The sequence below is a fragment of the Echinops telfairi genome, unplaced genomic scaffold (genome assembly GCF_000313985.2).
Source record: "Echinops telfairi isolate 266 unplaced genomic scaffold, ASM31398v2 ScPeMD7_45;HRSCAF=164, whole genome shotgun sequence".
NCBI lineage: Eukaryota > Metazoa > Chordata > Mammalia > Afrosoricida > Tenrecidae > Echinops > Echinops telfairi.
In genome coordinates, this window is record NW_022103943.1 from 824,611 (window position 1) to 831,930 (window position 7,320).

Below are 7,320 nucleotides of genomic sequence, written 5' to 3' on the forward strand. Positions count from 1 at the left end.
TGCAAAACATAGAAAAACACATGGCAAAGATTAACAAAGGCTACCCACAATGACAAAATACAACATAGATAAACCCCAATATGGAAAAAATACACAGGAAATATTAAAAACCAGATCAAGCCCAAGTGTATCAGAGGGAAGTTCAAGTGACAAGGTTTTACATATTCAATTCATATTTTTCATTTTAATCAACTATAATCATCTCTACAATACTTTTTGTCTGCTAACCAAGTTATTCCCATCCCTCAGCTATGGTTACAGGAAAATCACCAGAAGCTTATTCCCTGTGTAGATTCTTCAAATGTATTTTCAGCTTCCACTGTCATCCATAGCTTCTTGTGCACCAGAATTTCACAATTTAAATTCTCACACTATTTCCTCCTTTGGATATGGATTATACAGTTTACAATTTTGGGACTACAGTTATTGGTGTGCTTCTTCCATGTGGGAATAGTTGATGTCTCATTTAAATGGTTGCTTGTTTGTATACAAGTCTTTAAGACCCCAGAGGCTATTCTTACTGACAGCTGGCACCATTTAATTTCTTCACCACACTTTGCAGCCATATATTCTCTGCTTCCTTCATGAGGTCGAGTATCCATCAGGGCCATGTCATAAGAATTTCTTAGATTGGAGCTAGGATTAAGTGCAAGCCCCAAATCCATTCCTGAATGGGGTGTTTTTGTTTTGTTTTAATTTACCTCTGGTTCACCTTAGAGACATCCTTGTAAATTTATAGAAGATAATCTTATCAATAATTTCCCTGGAGCATAAGGACCTTCTGTTTATAGTGTCATTGATTAGCTCATTTTATAACACTATGGAGAAAGAGAGATTGCATAGGTGTAGACTAATAGTATGTCAGAATACCAGGATTATTCATGTGTACAGAATAAATTTTTACATGACTGGATGTTATTTATATAATAAGAGGAATTGGTTTCCAGGAAAAACTTATAACAATATTCACTGACAATGTCAGACACAGGTCTGCCAGAATAATACTTATCTTGATTCAGCGAGTAGGGTTTTGAAATAGTTAGTCAGTCTACCAACAGTTCAATACTCTTGGGATAGCTGTCTTCTGCTTCTTAACACACCATGTAATTTCAGTCTTAATCTTCAGGTTACAGGTGTGTTTGAGTATAGTTCACCTAGGGAGTGTTCTACATCAGATAGTTGAGTCTAGTTCACCTAGTGGGTGTTCTACATCAGAGCCCTCTGATATTGCCTTTGATACATGTGGTGTGTCTTGAAGTTCCAGGGTTCAATGTCCCTGCGCTCTATGCCATGTGGCTAGGGTCCTCAGGAAGTGTGTAGAAACTCTGATCGATGTAGTTTATTAACATAATACCAGGCTTAAGGTCCTTAAAAGTATCGTTAGTCACCACCACCCCCAACTAGGAAGTTAGTCCTTCCCTTTTTCTGCTAACAGACATGCACTTGTCTTCTCCCAGATGTGTATGCTCCCTTTCCCCTTTCCTGACTTGACTTTCTCATCAGTATCCCTGATCACTCTGATCAGAATGTCTGCCAGTCTGATGGGGTGTCATCATATCTTTGAATGGTCATCTTTCCCTTCTTATTTCTCGAAAATATGAACCCCGCTGACGTGAGGGCCCCTCCAACAAAGTGACCTTCAAGATACACACATACAAAGCATGGTGTGTGGTTTATGGGGAGCAGTCGGGCTCTCTACCAACCTGCCTGGCAGACCTGTCCATCAAGTTGGATGGCCTGAAAGCCTGAGCATGCTCCCATCCTGGTGTTCATCCCTACAGCACTGGACTCACACAAGAGCTTCCCTCTTGTGATTAACTTCATTAAGCATAATTGTTTCTAGATCCTTCCATGACATGAGGTTTTATCACTTTTATTTTTGAAGGTTGTGTATTATACGAGTGTGTGTCTATCCAAAGTTTTGTAATTTGGTCTTTGCTGATGGGGATTTGGGCTGTTTCCGAGTTACTGCTATTGTGAAGTGTGCTGCAATGAACATGAAAGAGCATACATCTGATCATAATCTGTCTTTTATTTCTTTGGAGTATATGCCCAACAATAGTATTTCTGGACCGTATGGTATTACCATTGCCAAGTGTTTTAGGAATTCCCATATCACTTTCTACAGTAGTTGTACGTATTTACAAGCCCACCAGCAGTGTGTAAGAGTTCCAGTCTGTCCACACACTCTTCAGCATTTGTTATTCTGGTTTTTTTAATTGGGCTATGGTTATGGGTGTTAGCTGGTATCTCATTGTTGTTTTGAATTGCTTATGTTCACTAGCCATCCAGGAAATACAGTGTTGGATTCTTGTAATAAAGTTCTGTAGTTTTCTTTTTATAGGCCTTTTATGTCTTTCATTCGGTTTATTCCTAGGTATTCCAACTTTTCTGAGTCTATTGTGAATACTATTGTTTTTTTTATGTCTTTTTCAGAAATCTCATAACTAGTATATAGAAGTCAATTGATTTATGATGATTAACCTTGTATAGTGCTACTTTACTAAATTCCTGAATTGTTTTCAACAATCTTATTTTAAAGACCTTATTCACCCATTCCTGGGGTGAGGTCCAGGTACTACGGCGGGGGTCAGACCCAATTCAGGGATACACATGGCAGCCAACTAAATAGGAGGGGGAAAGAAAAAGAAAATTGGGTAGGTGGGGAGCAGGGCACTAACCCACCCAAGGGGAGGGTGTTGTTTGTGTCTTTGCAGGAGAAGGAGAGACCATACTTCAACCCGATGCGCAGTGACGTAAATGCAGTATGCTGGTATGTACCAAGGAATCAGTGGAGAGGTCTAGGGCAGCATCAATCCCAACTATGTGAACCCTCCCCTCCTCCCCTCCCCCCAACCAAAGGAGTGCACTTCAGAGGACAGCACTAAAGCTGCAGCTTGGAGAGAGGGGCAAGTCTGATTAGAGCACACAGGAGAAAGAAGAGGGGTTGCAGAACACATCCTGGCCCACCAATTCCCGAGGACAATATTCCTGCTCAGAGAAGACAATGCACAGAGAGGGTCATAGGGCCGGCCCCATGATGAGATACAAGGCCCCTCACTAAACCATAGCTCCATGGGGACAACACTGCAGACACAGTGCGGGAACTTTGCCCAATCTGACCCCATCACACTGGGGAGAAACAATAAGGGCAAGCAACAGAACAGCAAGGGGAGCGAAGTGATGAAATCCCCAGGGAATACTAAAAATAGACTTTGGAGACAAAGTGTGGCACCCCATCCAACTCCACTGGAAAGCATTCATAAAGGCCAACAAACAGACCTTGAACTATTTATATGCTTTTCCTTTTTTGTCAATGGCTTTCTTTTTTGTTGTTGTTTTGTTTGTTTGATTTTTTGTTGTTATTATTTGTTTTATTGAATTCCTTTGTTGTTTTGTTTGGCTTTGCCTGTTTTTTACGCTTATTAATGTCTCTGCATGTCTATCTAGATCAGATAGGTGGAACAAATAATTCAGAGACGATAAGAACAGAATTGATGGGTTGGGGGGAATACGGGAGAAGGGAAGGTGGGAGAAATGAAGTGGTGGGGAAACAACCCAGGGACAGGGAACAACAAGTGAACTAAAATCAAGGGAGAGAAGGGCACAGGATGCCTAGTGGGGCTTAATCAAGGGCAATGTACCAGCGAGGAATTACTAAACCAGAATGAAGGCCAAGAACATGATGGTGGGACAAGAGGAAATTAAAAGGAAATAGAGGAAAGGACCATCAAGTAAAGGACGTTTGTAGAAGTCTAAATACAGGAATGTACACATGTAAATATATTTATATATAATGAGAAGGGAATAGATCTACATGTTAAGAATTAAGGTGGCAGATGGGCATTGGGCCTTGACTCAAGCACTCCCTCAACACAAGAACACTTTGTTCTAATAATCTGACATTCTGTGATGCTCACCTTCCCGACATGATTGCTGAAGACAAATGGGTGCATAAGCAAATGTGGTGAAGAAATGTGATGATGCCCAGCTATCAAAAGATATAGCATCTGGGGTTTAAAGGCTTGAAGATAAAAGTGGCGATCTAACTGAGAACAGCAAGGCCCACATGGAAGAAGCACACCAGACTGTGTGATCATGAGGTGTTGATCGGATTAGGTATCAGGCATCTACGACAGAGAATAAAATCATACCCAATGTGAATGGCGTGTGTGTGTTTGCGTGTGTAGTGGAGACCCAAAGCCCATCTGTAGACAATTGGACATCCCCTCACAGAAGGTTCACAAAGAAGAGATGAGCCAGTCAGGGTGCAATATAGCACTGATGAAACACAACTTTCCTCTAGTTCATTAATGCTTCCCTCCCCCAACTATCATGACCTCGATTCTGCCTTACAAATTGGATTATACCAGAACACGAACCCTCCTACAGATAAGTGCCCACTACACAGGGAATCCTAGATAGATAAACCCCTGAGGGCCAACAAAGGGAATAGAGATACCAGGAGGATAAGGTGAAGGTGGGGGGAGAGACGGGGGATTGATCACAAGGATCAAACTATAACAACCCCCTCCCAGGGGGACGAACAACAGAAAAGTGGGTAAAGGGTGACAGAGGGTGATGTAAGATATGAAAATAATAATCTATAACTTATCAAGGGTTCATGAGGGAGGTTGGAGGAAGGGGGAAAATGAGGAGCTGATATCAAGGACTCAAGTAAAAAGATAATGCTTTGAAAATGATGATGGAAGCTTATGTACAAAAGTGCTTGACACAATGGATGATTGTATGGATTGTGATAAGAGATGTAAGAATCCACAATAAAAATATTTAATTAAAATAAAACCACTCTCTTATACACTTACAAGTTTCTATGGATTTGTTTCTCTAGTCTACCCGGACTAACACATTATGGTACCTTGGGAGTGGGGTACTAGAGAAACAAACCATAGAGAGTAAATATTTATTTGACTTCTGCCTCTTGGTAGTTTTTCTTCTTTGCCTAGCCAGAGGTTAGATAAAAACACACTGTTTACTCACCTGTTTTCTGGAAAGAATATGGGAATTCAAAGTTTTGATCCCTAGAAATTGTCGTAGGCTAATCATGTCTGAAATGGTGCAAATGATTGTGATAAATGTGAATCTCTAGCACAGGTGGCAAAATTGCCCCTTGAATTCCTCAGAGCTGCTGAGTGAAAATGGTTGACAGAAAGTCAAAATGACTGACAAATACCAAGGATCTGTTTTGATACTCTCAGAGGCCTAATCCCATATTTTGTATCAACGGAATACTTTAGATAAGGATTTAGTTAAGCTAAATAAGGACTATTTTATTTTCGTCATTTTATTGGGGCTCATACAACTCTTATCATAATCAACATATACATCAATTGCGTAAAGCACACATACATTCGTTGCCTTCATCATCCTCAAACCTCTTGCTTTCTGCTTGGGCTCCTGGAATCACCTCCTCATTTTCGTTTTTCCCCCCTCCCTCCCTGCTCCCCCCTCCCTCATGAACACTTGAAAATTTATAAATTATTTTATCATATCTTACACTGCTGGGCGTCTCCCTTCCCCCACTTTTCTGTTGCCAATCCCCCAAGGAGGAGGTTATATGTAGATCCTTGTAATTGGTTCCCCCTTTCTACCCTCCCTTCCCTCTTCCCTCCCGGTATTGCCACTCTCACCACTGGTCCTGAGGAGTTCATCTGAACTGGATGCCCTGTGTTTCCAGTTCCCATTTGCACCACTGGTCTAACCAGGTTTTCAAGGTAGAATTGGGATCATGATAGTTAGGAGGAGGAAGCGTTTAAGAACTAGAGGAAGTTTGTGAGTTTCATCAATGCTACACTGCACCCTGAGTGACTCATCTCCTCCCCACTACCCCACTGCAAGGGATGTCCAGTTGTCTTCAGATGGGCATTGGGTCCCCATCACGTGTTCCACTCATTCACGATGATCTGATTATTCTCCCCTTTGGTGCTTGATACCTGGTCCCCTCGACCCTTCGTGATCAAACATGCTGGCGTGCTTCTTCCATGTGGACTTTGTTGCTTCTGGGCTAGATGGCCGCTTGTTTACCTTCAAGCCTTTAAGACCCCAAATGCTACATCTCTTGATAGCTGGGCACCATCAACCTTCTTCACCACACTTACTTATGCACACATTTGTCTTCAGCATTTATATGGGGAAGGTGAGAACACAATGATGGTATTTGTTCTTTGGTGTTTGCTACCTGATCCCTTCAACACCTCGTGATCACACAGGCTTGTGTGCTTCTTCCCTGTGGGCTTTGTTGCTTCTGAGCTAGATGGCCGCTTGTTTACCTTCAAGCCTTTAAAACCCCATACACTATATCTTTATATAGCCGGTCACCATCAGCTTTCTTCGCCACATTTGCTTATACACACGTTTGTCTTCAGCGATCATGTTGGGAAGGTGGGTATCATGGAATGAGCAAAGTGTTCTTGTATTAAGGGAATGAGTGCAAGAAGGCCCAATGTCCACCTGCTACCCTACTACTAAACCTATAAATATATGCACATAGATCTATTTCCCCCATAATCATCAATATATTTACATACATACACATCTGTATTTAGGCCTCTATGTATGCCCTTTGCCTTCGACTCCTTTCCTCTATTTCCTTATGCTTTCCTCCTGTCCCACTACCACGTTCAGCCTTCATTCTGGTTTCAGTAATTCCTCTCGGTTACATTGCTCTTGGTCACTCCCTACCAGTTCTCCCACCCCCTCCCTGCCACTTTTTTGGAACCACTCGTTGTTCCCTTGTACCTGGGTTGGCCAACACCTCCTCCCTTCCCCCATCTCCCACTCTTCCATGTACCCCCAGGATCATTGGTCCCATTGCTTTCTTCTCCACATTGTTTTTTCCAGCCTATCTTATCTAGATAGACCTGCAGAGATAATAACATGCGCATAAAATTGCAGATGGCCTCGACAGCACCAAACAAAGTGGCACATAAGAACACGGCAACACTTAAAAACTAACAAACAAAAATGTCACTGACATACTAAATCTAAAAGAAGAGTAAAAAAATAAAATAAAGAAATGTCTGTTAATAGTTCAAGGTCTGTTTGTTGAACTTTATGAGTGTTTTCCTGACGAGTTTGATTGGATGCTACACCTTGGCCCCAAAGTCCATCATTGATACTCCCTTGGGACCTCCTTGCTCTGCTCCCCGCGCCACTCTGTTGCACGCCCCCAGTGTTTTGCCTCAGTGTGGTGGGGTCAGCTCGGTCCCACATCCCACAGTGTCTCCGGTGCTGTCCCATGTAGGGCCCTGGGTCAGTGCAGGATGTTGCATCTCTCAGTGGGGCCGGCCGTATGGTCCT